At 42.2% G+C, this 12,117-nt stretch overlaps 1 protein-coding gene across 2 annotated transcripts in view; it reads left to right on the top strand.

Moving 5' to 3' along the window:
• Nucleotides 1-12,117, top strand: part of TSPAN4 (tetraspanin 4) — a 405,419-nt gene that overhangs the window by 47,926 nt on the left and 345,376 nt on the right. For both annotated transcript variants that reach the window (XM_008639353.2, XM_017741869.1), the window contains one exon: nucleotides 2,687-2,778. The gene's annotated coding sequence lies outside the window, so the exon portion shown is untranslated. Of the gene's footprint in view, nucleotides 1-2,686; nucleotides 2,779-12,117 lie in introns of those variants that run through there.

The raw sequence follows: 12,117 nt of genomic DNA, 5'->3' as shown, positions 1-12,117 counted from the left end.
TTGTGAAGTTTGCCTGAAAAAAAAAAAAAATCTCTTAAATGTTTGGGAGTTGTCAGGGAGTTTTTTAGATGGACTCCAGGTGGTGGTGTGGGACACGCCAGAGAGCCTGGAAGCATTTGACACAAACCAGGACAGAAAGATTGAAAACATACCTCTAGTCTGTGGAGCAGGATGTCTGGAGTCGATGGATTTGAGTGGGGCCTTGTAGCTCTAATTGGAGTTACACTGCAGCTGAGGTTTCTGTTACTAAACTTAATGCTTAAAGGCCCCATTGTGCTCAGCAATACATGATAACTAGACATGAATATCTGGTAAAAGAAGATCCCTGGTTAAAAGAAGAGACAGGAGAAAACCCCAGCCTGAGAATGAAAGTTGTACACAAGCAGATAAAATGTTTTGCCTGGGTTTGTACAGCAGGTTGGTTGTGGAGAGAGAAGTGGAGCCCTGGTCTCTCTGCTGGTGGTGTCACCACCTTCTTTGCTGAAAATGTAGTTGTCTGGGCTCACATGTTGGACAGGTCAAGAAAAATCTGTGCAGTGGCTATGATACTCCTCAAAGAGTATTTTGGATGTCTTCTAGACTTGAGGAGTAGATTTAGATGCAGACTACTGAGATCACGTCCTCTCTTTAGTATAATGCTGCCTCCTCTGATGGCAGCAAGCGCCTCTGTTTCAGGAGGCAGGGCTGCAGTCTGAACACCTGTCTTTATTTTTTATTTATGTTTAACGGGCATGATGAAGATACGATGGTACTGGGCCGCACACAGCTACCCAGGCTTGGAGGCAACGTTTTGTGCATGCTCCTGCATCTTCTCTGCCTTATCTCTGGAGCTGCTCGTCAGCTCTGTTGAAAGCATGTGTGCCTGCAGTGTAGATACAGACTTCCTCCTGCATTCCTATAGAAAAGATAAGGCACGCAGTGTGTTCGTGTGCATCTGTGCTTGTGTTTACTGTACTGTCTAGGGATGCAAATGAATGATAACACTGGGGCAGGCCGGTGGTCTGTCTAGCTTGTTTCCTTTTTTGCAGTAGCCAAGAGCACCTGCCTGATCCAGCCAATATCAGTCCACAAAAGTCATGGAGAAAAAAGGATTTGTTTGAATTGTTATTACTAGAGCTTCTAGCTCGTTCTTACTTCATGATTGAGTTTGTTTTTATAGGAAGAATCCTTACTGTTATGAGTCACTCTGGCTTAAAAGCAGGATTTTGCTTTCAGATGCCTTTTGCCTTAAAAGGTGATGTTGCTCCTGGTATTTGTCAAGTTTAGGAAAAAAAAAATCTAAAAATCATCAGGCAGCTCATTCTTCTCAAGAAACACTTGAAACATCCACAGTTCTTAGTTTTAGAAAAATCAAAATAAAGCAATGCTTAGGGAATGCATTCCTGATGCCTCTTTGGGGCCAGCTTGATTTATGTAACAGTAAAATATGAGACAGTGACACTCCTGCATGTAACAGGGATGTAGCCCCCTTGCTGGTGTGTTAGATTTCTAGACCATCTGGAAATTAGTGTCATTAAACACCTGAAATAACAAGATAAAAAACCCAGGCAAACAACAGCAAAAAAGCTAGGAGTTAAACTATGGCAAGCCAGGGACAGCTGATCGACAGACCTAATGTCTTTCAAGTGGGTAGATAAAGTGCAGTCTTGGCTGTGTGTGGTCAGTAAGGATGGAACATTTCTTTTGTAGGGGTTGGCTTTTTAACCCCACTTAATTTATGGTGGGGATAATTCCACTGTGCTTAACTATAAAATCTATCTGCAGTTCCAAACTTAATGCTGAGGAAATGTACGCACTAGCAAAAATCTTGTGGCACAAAACAGTGGTGTAATTCATTATCCACTCTAAAGCTGCCATGGAAAAGGAAGGGATTGTTCTTCTCAAAAGATTTTTTTCTACAGTTCTGACCTTGCTGCTTCTGTAGGTAGAGCTAACCTCTTATGCATTGGCTGATTATGCATTCAAATGTTTCTGTGCATTTGAATATAGTTATAAACTTACTTTTCCCTGTGCAGCATCACTTGGTAAAGTTTTACCAGTCCCAGCAGAAGATGCTTTTCATTTATGGGTATTTGTTGCATAAACTGCTTCCATACAACTAAGCTTGTTTCCTTGGCATTTGTCAGCCTCAGAAACTTGAATGTTTAGAAGTATTTACCAACTTCACTTTCCTTGCCATGACCTTTTTCCTGTATAGGAAACAGAAACCCACTCTCTCTTCTGAATGCTTTCTGTGCATTGTTCCCTGGGACCCACAAAGCTTGTTTCTTGTGCTGCAGATGGACTACAAGTCACAGGCAGCTGTTCTGTAGACACTCTTTACCTGGACTTTTCTGTGCATGCCCAGTGTGCCTTGTCATTGCATGTTCACTCTCAAATTACTAGTTTGTAAGTGGAGTCAGTGACAGTCACCTATTTTTAATGTTTTGATTTTTTTTTAATTCTGTATTGAAAATGTGCAAGAGGAGATTTTCTCCAGTAAGTTAATGTTTATTTGGTGACCCAAGTTTCATTTTAGTGACAAACGCCACTGAGATTGCAGAGTGTGTGGGGAAGTACAGAGGTGAGGTGAAGGGGATTGTGAAGCAGGGAGCAGTAATACTGGATTGAAAAGTTTGTTCCTGAAGTGACTCCTCATGAGCACCTGCCTGTTGTACTCATGAATCTGTTGTGTTGTGTCTTGCAGTGGCATCACTGAAGGGGCCAACTGTTACTGCTGTGGGAGATCAACAGCTTCCAATTGCATCTTCTGTGTCATCTGTAAAACCCCCAGTTACAGTGAGTTTCTCCTAGACACACACTGTTTTCTCCAGTGAGGATTTGTTAGCTGTAATCTGTGATAATTATATGTTTCTCTATTTATACTTTGTCAGTTCACTTGCTACTGCAAAAAGCTTTGATTTATGAGTCCCAGGCCAAAGGGATACATACACTTCCCATCCCCCCAAACCTCATACTCGAAGCTCATAGTTGCAGATTCTTCTGGCCAGCTGCGTACCTTGTGAGGGAAATGATCAAAGACTGTGTGCTTTGGGTGAGTGTTCTGGTTATTCATCCAATAGCCAAGATGAGAATTGGACCAAATATTTTGTTCCCGAGAACAGCTTCAGAAAGAAAAACTTACTTAAATAAAAAACGGAAAGAAAAGTATTACTTGGGCAAAGAAGATTAAACTTGCTCAGAGTGCCAGAAGCAAACACATCATACTGTGTGACATCTAGTCATAGGCATGGCAGGTGAAAAGAGAGGGTGACTCAGTGCTGGAGTGCTCCTGAGTCTGTACCTAGATATACTCTTAAAATGAGACAATGGAATTTTTTCCCTGCAGTGCAAGAGAGCTACCCAATCCAGTGCTATTTGGAAACTGAATGAAATCTCTTGAAAATCCTCATTCTCCTTTTTAGTTTCCACCTAAAGGAAATGCAGTGAAGAAAATGTTTCCCTACTCCTGCCAGCTATCTGTGAATGTCCATGTAATGTATAACTTGCCTGTTATGCCTGTGATTCTTTTGTTAATAATTCTCTTCTGCCAGTAACTCAGTAAAACAGACTCAGGTGATTTCAGTATTTTGCATAACAATGATAACAGTTGCTTGCAAAGCCATCTCCAATTTTCAGACAATTTCAGACAATATTTGGAAGAGCTGAATTGTCTTCTGAATTGGAAGAGTTGTGTATGAATCCATCTGCAAGACTAGAAAGGCAGGAGCACATCTATGCATGTGGCGGTGTTTGTTTTGATGAAAACTTGAGGACTTAAATGAGCAAAAAAACCCTCTAAGTGCTTAAGGGGCTGTCAGACACCTGTACAGTTAAATGGCATTGAATGCTGATGTGGTCTAGATTTTGGGTTATCAGATTGGGTGTACAGGAATTAATAGTGCTCAGGTAATGGATTCTCCTGAGAACTAATGGCAGTAACAAGAGTAAGCAATGCCTTAAGAGGAAAATGCCCTAGAATCTGTTGAAAGCTTATAGGACATGATTTTGGCATGTGTATTTCTAGCCTGTGTCAATATTGCAGATTCATAAATTATACATGACTTACAAAATAAGAAAAGTTGCTTCTAGGGAGCTCTTGTGTTTTGCCTGTAAGGATGGAGCCAGCTTGCAACATATGTAGAGAATATTACCTGTCAGAAATTGAATATTGAGTGAAAGTAATCGTTTTAATCAAGAGTGGTTAAAAGTGAGGCTGAATTAAAGGAAAAAACAACTGTTCAGCTGGAAGACTGCTTCCAGTGCTGCAGACATGCCCTGAGAAGCATATTTTCTGAATTAGGAATATTGATCAGGACCATGGTTGTACCTTGCATTACCACTGTTCTTCCTGATAATTGCAGCCAAGACTTCTTAACTCTTTGAATTCCACTCCTTTCTCTGCATCCAAGTTCAAAACACTTGGTGCTGGTGTTTCGGATGATGGAGAACACTGCTCAAAGGAGCAGCTTCTTGGTTCATGGATAGATAATGGGCAGAACCTACTGGCTGAGGCAAAAACATTCTGGTTTACATCAATTCGTATTTCTGACAAATCAACTGTAGTGATTATGGGTGTTTTCTTAAGAGAGTCACTGTAAAGGGGTGTCATTGTGGGCAGTGACCTTATGCACAATCTGAGATACACTGAGCTGAGTGCTGTAGAGGGGCCTGAGACTTGGTGTTTCTGTAAAGAAACACCCTAGGCTGGTTTCTTTTAAGTTTTTTTGCTTTTAATCAAAAGCAGGATTGTTTCCACACATTGAAGCCTGTTTTCTATTTCTCGAGTCAGTGTCCATTTCCTTCTCATTCTTTACAGTGCCCTAAGAAAGCTGAATCCCTCTTGAACCCAGGGAAGCCACCTCCACTTAAAACTAGCCAGCAACAGAGGGATGAGGTTGCAGATGAGTGATGTCAAAGACCTCTGTGTGCTACAACATTTGGCTACTGCACCCTTGAGAAGGCAGGAGTCTGCAGTTGTACCTGCTTGAGCAAGACTCTGTGCAGAGCAGGTCAGCCCTGGTGCAATGCTGGGTGCAGAGTGGATATTGGTAGCCCTGCTGATGAATTTGCTTTCTTAACCCACATCACTCTGGACTTTCTGCTTTCACTTGATTGTTCTTTTTTTTGAGCCACCAGACTTTCCAAACAAGCTGCACAAGTGAATGCTGGCAGATGTGTCTGTTGGAAGGAGAATGGTCTGGTAGCTAACTTAGAGCTTAGCAAGTCCAGTTTCAGCTCCATGATCTGCTTACAGATTCCCTCTGAGAATTCAGTAGTATGATTTAGTCTCTGTGCCAGTTTCCTGTCTTTTAAAGGACACTTTCCACCTTGGATGGGAGCTGAGGGTAAACACACAACAAGTGAATGCTCCAGTAGAGTGGTTGAAGAAGTAACATAACCAGGGTGTCTTTCTCTAGTATTTCTGCACCGCCTAAATAGTATCCCTGAAGTCTTTTTAGCAGTCAAGGTGACGTGATAAGCACTGTATATGGATGGGGAATGCAGGGTGGTATATCATGGCAGTGATGCCAATGTGTGAGTATGAGATCCCAGCATCCACTATCCCACTCTGATCACTGAGTGTGTCTTGCCTCTCTGAGTGAAAGTGCTTGGACCAGAGGTGAGACAGCTTGGGTTCACACTCCTCACCTGGAATTTCATTAGCAGGTGCTACCTTGCTCCTCATGTGCCTTTGCCTTGTGTAGCTTCATCTGCCTAACTCCTCTGGCCTGCCTGTTGCATGTTGGCTTTCAGCATTTACTTTAGGGTCATAGTGAAGTCTTTTACCTGGCTTTCCAAGTGTCACCGGGCAAAGTCTTTTTCAGAACCTGGCTATTTCATGGCTGCACAGCCCTACCTCCGAATAGTTGCTGTCCCTGGTGTGTCAGTGAATGAGATCTTGATAGGATTGACAGCTATAAAACATTCCCTCTGAACTCTGAGATGAAAGTGAGACATTTCCTTTCTCCTTACAGAGGGCTCATCTGCTGTAAGAGGAGGGAGGTGGTTTCCTTTTCTAAAATGTAACTCCTTTCAGGTATCATAGTGGTGTCAGTAGCACTCCAGGGCAGCATGCTGTGGTGCCTCATGCTATGGGAAACTGCGAGTGAAAGGTGACCCTGCCAAGAGGCTTCTGTCTGCATTGGTAGCATAGTACACGTGACTCTTATGGCATTACCTGGAGCTCGCTGGTGATACAGTGGAAGGGAAATAGGGGAAAATTAAGTTTGGGTTCAAATATTTGGATTGCAAGGATACTCCCTGGGGCTGATCAGCTTGCTTGCTAATGGCATAGCACAGGGAACAGAATAAAGAGTTTGTTTGGTTTTGCACTGCAAATACATAAGCCATCCTTGCTTTGGCTTCCAGCCCAGGGTGAAAAGGATGGCTGATCACCCTGCTCTTTCAGTGTTGACAGCTGTTGTTGTCAGGGACAGATGTGACTTGGGTCTAAGATAGGGATAACAGTGTGAGTGCTTTTTACTGGCAAGGTAGATTTTTAGGAGATAATGCAGTTTGTTGCACAGTTAAAGGGAAACAAGAAAGGCTTTTCTGTTCTCTTGGTGGATTTTTCTCATTTTTTTTCATACTGATTCCTCTGATGCAAGGAGATTTGCTCAAATATTGTAGTACTTAATGGTCCTGAGATTATATCTTCGGTTCATCCAGTCTCAAACCATTCCTCCTCATGCCAAAACCAGTTACCTGACTAGCATGGAAGCAGGCAGTTCTGGGATACCACTGGCTCTGCAGATCTGTGTGTTTGATCCTTATAAAAATGTTTTGGAAAGCTGAAGAAGAAAACAGTGTAGGAATTTGGTGGGCAGATTAACTGCATTCCTGTTTCAGGCTGTTTATTCATAGCTTTAACTTTTTTAAGGCAAAAGGAGGCTATTTTTAGCTTGCTTTTTTTCCCTCCATATTAACCCAAACAAATTTCCCTCTCGAAGGAGAGGGTGGAGTTGGGAGGAAGGAAGGGTGGAATTGAAACTGCTTCATTAAATTGGTTTAAATATCACTAACACACAATTTTGTTTTCACATTACAGTTCTGAGCACAGAAGAGTCTTTACACTTTCCAAAGAGGGGAAGCTTTGTGTAGAGGGAGTGAGTGAGGGCGTTGGAGACAATGAGGTGGTTATGGAAAGCTTATGACTTTTGCTTGGGGTGAACTGTCAGGAGGGTAATCCAGCTCTCCTGACTCCTGATATCTATGTTTTGATGGTTTTATGGTAAACTGCTTCTGAAGCAGAGAGAGCAAGACCAGCTCCAACAGTTTCCTTACTAGGCTGATGTGACTTTGGCTTTTAACTTGCATGAATACTGACTTCAGTGTGCTTCAGAAAGGGTGGGTGAATCCAGGGCCTGTGGATCAGATTTGTAGAAGGAAGGATAAATACCTCATACGTTGAGATTGGACGATAACCCAGAAGCCAGTGCAGAGCATTGCTGCTCTTTGACTCTCTTGCACTTTGATGTTGATTCTTCCGTACATGTTAGTTCTCCCTCCCTCTGTTGATAAGAGCTGAATGATCTTGACAGTGGAACATCTGTGAAGTCCACCTCTGGTGGTGGAGTGTAGAGCTCCTCATGCTGTCCTGTCTGACTGCACAGGTTACTCAAGATTAGATCCTAAATTATCTCTTCTTGCAATGTTTTGCTCCTGCTGTGTGTTCTCCCGCACTGTAGGAGAACCGATGAAAAACAGACGTTACCTTTGTGTCTAAAGAAAATAAAAACTTCCCTGTTTTAGAAATACACAGGGAAAAAAACCCCAAAACATGTAAATCCTTCTCTTCCAGTGATAACCTGTTACCAAGTTACTGAATTCTGTGTGTAAGCTTAGAGCTGGAAAGGACAACCTGATCTTTCAAGCCTCAGTGCCAGGGAAAATGTCCTGCTCCTGAGGGATCAACGTGGGGCCAGAGCCCTTTCTGTGGACTCTCGGGTTCTCTCTTTATCTGCTTTCTTCTCCTCTTTGACTTCTCCCACTGGGAGGCTGCTCCAGATCACAGCTACTTCATACTTGGATTCCTCTGACCTCCAGCTGAGAAGAGTTCGTGGTTGTTTATCTCATTTCTGCTCCAAGATAATCCTATGGTTTAAATGTCTCTTTGCATTTCTTGCAGCTCCCTCTCCTCAAGTGTGCTTGCAGGCAGTGATCCTGTCCTCTATTGTGCTGTGTTTTGTCAACCTAAACAAGTCAAACTTTCCTGAGGTAGGCCTTTTATTCTTACCAGTGCTTCCACGCATCTGCTTTCAATTCAGTAAATTGTCTTTGAATTTTGCTGTGACCAGAATTACTCACAATATATGTCTGAGAAAGGGCTGCTTGCATTAATGCTGATTTCAACATCTAACTATTAATTGTGGCTTAAGCATGATCTCATATATATATATATGTGTGTGTGTGTGTGTGTGTATATTTGAGAAACATCCTCTGGTCTTGCTCTGAAGATACCAAGTAATGGTGACTCTTTCTGTATGAGGATAGTTCTGTCAATGGCTGGTTACTTTGATGTTTAACTAGGTACCTTAATTTGAATATGCTGCCTTCAGTCACTGCATCCTGAAATGCTTTTCCTTGTTAGTTTACAGAGGCTTTTATTATCACAAATCTGATTTTTCTTAGAAGTGCTCTAATGCTTGTAGGCTATGTAAAGCAATTAGTAAATTAAAATAGTTTGTATTTCAGAAATCAAACACTCTTATTCCAAGAAAAAATCCCTTTTAAGGTGTCTTTGAGTATCCAAAAATGACTCACTATCAGCTTCCATCGCCCGATGACACTAGGGACTGCATCAGCAAGAGTATATGCAAAGAATGAAAATAAAGTCCATTATTTATGACCCTCTCTCTGAGATTCCCTGGCTTGTGTGAGAAAAGTGGAACTACTTGGAAATACTTTGCTTCCCCCTGGATTTCTGGCTTCTTTGAAGGTTGTCTTGATCTTTGCGAATAATCTTGGGTTTATACGTTTGATTTCATGCCAGCAAACTAAATCTTTCTGTAATGTGCATTCCTTCAGGCTTTGTATATCATGAAGATTTGAGGGATTTCTCCCACTGTTTGGTGTAGTGCTGTTTTCCTTCTGCTGGCACCGAAGAAAAGCAAGGCACAGCCCGCTGTGCACAGCGTCAGGGTTTGTTACCTGGCTGCGCTGCCAGTGTGCTGCCTGTCCGTGAGTGAACTGCACAATTGCTCCCTGTGTCTGCCTTTAAACTGGGTGACACTGTGCCCGGCCCTGCTGAGCTCTTGGACTTCCTAAACTCTTCCAATGACACTCTCTCTCATTCCTTAGCCGTTGGGCTTACAGGGATGGTCACACAGGGCTGCTAGTGGAGATTAGCTTGTCGTCCCAAAACCCACTTGATCTGGCAAGACTCTCTCTCACTGTTGGGAATATTCCTTGTTAGAATGCTGGTCAGGGGGGCTGTGGTTTTCTTTTTTCATTCTTCGTGCTCTCACAGTAACTGGTTTTTGTTCCACACTGTCTCTTGTAATATACTCTAAATTAGTGGCTTCTAACCTTTTTGGAACAACAAAACACAAGGTTTCTGGCAGACTGAGCTCCTTGTTTGTCATATATCACTGTTCTCGCATTCAGAGTGCAGTAATTTTCCTTATTGGAGAGGCTACAAACATTTATCTTGCTCCTGTGAGCTTCTGCTGGGGAACCATTGTGTTGCTCTCAGCATAAGGACTGTTTTTCTTCTGCTTCACAGTGCCTTACCCTAAAGTCTTGATTAAAGGTGTAGTAATACAAATACATTTGTCCTAAAATCAATTGAGTGAATACCCCATGCCTTTTAAAAAAATCCCAAAACCTCAGTGGATGTAAGTTGCCTTCTGAATTTTAACTGAAATCCTACCATGAGAAAATTAATTGGTCTTTCCTTGTCTGTTGGGGTTTTAGTCCAGAGCTAAATAATTTTGGCAAAATGCTTGCAGGCACTTAACTTCGATAATCATGATTTCATTTATAATTATTAATAAATCTGTTCACAATGACAAGGTTTTGCCTTTAGAAAATGCCTGTGAACCCCTCCTGCTAGATTACACTGCCAGTATGTGTATATAATTTATCAGATATGTATGTTAAGAAGGTATATGTCTTTAACTGTGTACATCTTCTCTTAGATGATAGCCATCCTTGTTCTCTGGGTATCCTTTACATCATTTAAAGTACATCATAAACTCAGCAATTAAAATAACTTTTCATACATCCCATTGTCATTGAATAATTTTTCACATATGCAATTATAGTGTCTTCTACCTTTTCAAGTTTTTTTGGAGGGAGGAAGTGCTCTTCTGCTTTTAAAAGTATTCTTTTCCTGCACTGTCGCAAGCAGCGTTAGTTCATTCTGCATTATTTTTTTAGTCACTTGCTCTAGTCCTTTAAAAGTGCAATTACATAATTCAGGTAAATTTAGAAAGGGAAAGATGGAGATCTCTGCACATGTCTGTTTTTTTTATCCTCCATGGAAGCTAGGAAAAATTCAGGTTAGGATTCTGGAGAGTAATTAGCATTTGAAATGGAGGTTAAGATTGGACAGTTTCTCATGTGTCATGGAGGAGATTATTCTGGAGTTTGCCTTCAATTGGGAGAAGTAATCTCTCAGTTTTAATAAATGACTGGTTTTTGAGTCTTGAAGCAGCTTCCCCATAGCTATTTTTTTTTCCCTTGTCAGAGAAGGTCATTGTCTGGTTTACGTTGAATTGAGAGCTTAGCCCAGCCCTCTGTATTTAACCTAGAATGCAGGCAAGCAAACAGCCTCTGCTTTGGAATTTGCTCTGAATAAGGCTGATTTTATTTGTTTGTACCACAGCAATGTTCACCAGCCCCAACTGGCAGCTCATGCTGTGTAAGCACTGTGCAACTGCAGGACAAGAAATGGTTCCTGATCAGACAGGTTTCAGTCCTTGTGGAATAACTGATCACTGTGTTAGTAAATGCTCCTGAATAGAGACTTCATGCTAGCTGTGCCCAGCCCTTCCAGAGGGAGGGAACACAGTTTATGGTGAGAGCTGTACTTCGTGCATACACAGTGCAGTCGTCTATCTGGAATAGCTGTAGTGTTTCCCAGGTGTGAAACTTGGAAACATCCTTGCACACAGGCTGTTTCTTTCCCTGAGTAGCACCTGGAGAAACACAGTGACCAGCAGTGGGCTGCTGGTGTCCTGGTGAAGGTGACACAGTCCCACCTGTGCTTTTCCCAGAGAACGCCTTCCAAGTGAACAGGGAGAGGAGCTGTGGGCTGTGTGGATTGTTCTTGCAACCTGCTCCCAGCCATCCGTGTTATGGGACAAAGCAGCACCTGTCAGGAGAGAGATAAGGGAACAGCTTTAGGGTTCAACTTCTATTAGGGGCTCCTCAGTTTGGGCTAAATGAGCTCTTCTGCCAGGCCATGTATTGGGACATTTGCAGCCTACATCATTAGGTTCTACTTAAGGACTTATTTGCCTTTTTCACTGATAAAATAAAAATGTTGTTTTGCAGAAACCTGGGGCTGATCGTCTTCCCCTCTGCTCCTGGAATCTGCATTTAAACCCAGGATTAGGAACTTATGGACACCACTGTTGACATGAATCTAAAGGAGAACAATTCAAAACTGTCAGTCTCGTGAATTTTCCTATGATGGTCTCGAGCATCACTAACACCTCTTTGTATCCATCTGTAGGCTCAAGAATAGTGTTGCTTCCACTTGTGTTTTCCTTGCATTTAAAAAGCTGTCTCTACAGCTATAAGGGCTGCATCTTGATCCATTTTAAATGGTAACACAGATTGCATAGAAGCCTGGGACTTGTATTTGCGTTCTCCAGAGTAAGATTTCCAGTCGTCATGGTGAGAAGTGGATTAATTTCTGCAAACTCTGTGTGTGTACTTGAATCTCATCTGCGCAGTCATTTTGATGCTTTGAGTCCACCATTAGCTTCAGGTGCCTATAGACCAGTTGTCTGCCTCTGACTGACTTTTATGGGCTCTCCTTCCCGACAGGAAAGGGAAAGATATTTTAGGACATAGTTCATCTGACCCTGCTTTAGCCAACTGCTTTAGAAACAGATGAATCCTGTCCTGCAAGTGACTGTTTCTCTCCACTGTCTGTAGTGTCAGATGTTGATGTCAACATTGGCT

This window comes from Corvus brachyrhynchos, unplaced genomic scaffold (assembly GCF_000691975.1).
Source record: "Corvus brachyrhynchos isolate BGI_N302 unplaced genomic scaffold, ASM69197v1 scaffold115, whole genome shotgun sequence".
NCBI classification, from domain to species: Eukaryota; Metazoa; Chordata; class Aves; order Passeriformes; family Corvidae; genus Corvus; species Corvus brachyrhynchos.
The sequence above is the reverse complement of the archived record's forward strand: the minus strand, read 5'-3'. Positions and strand labels throughout refer to the sequence as shown.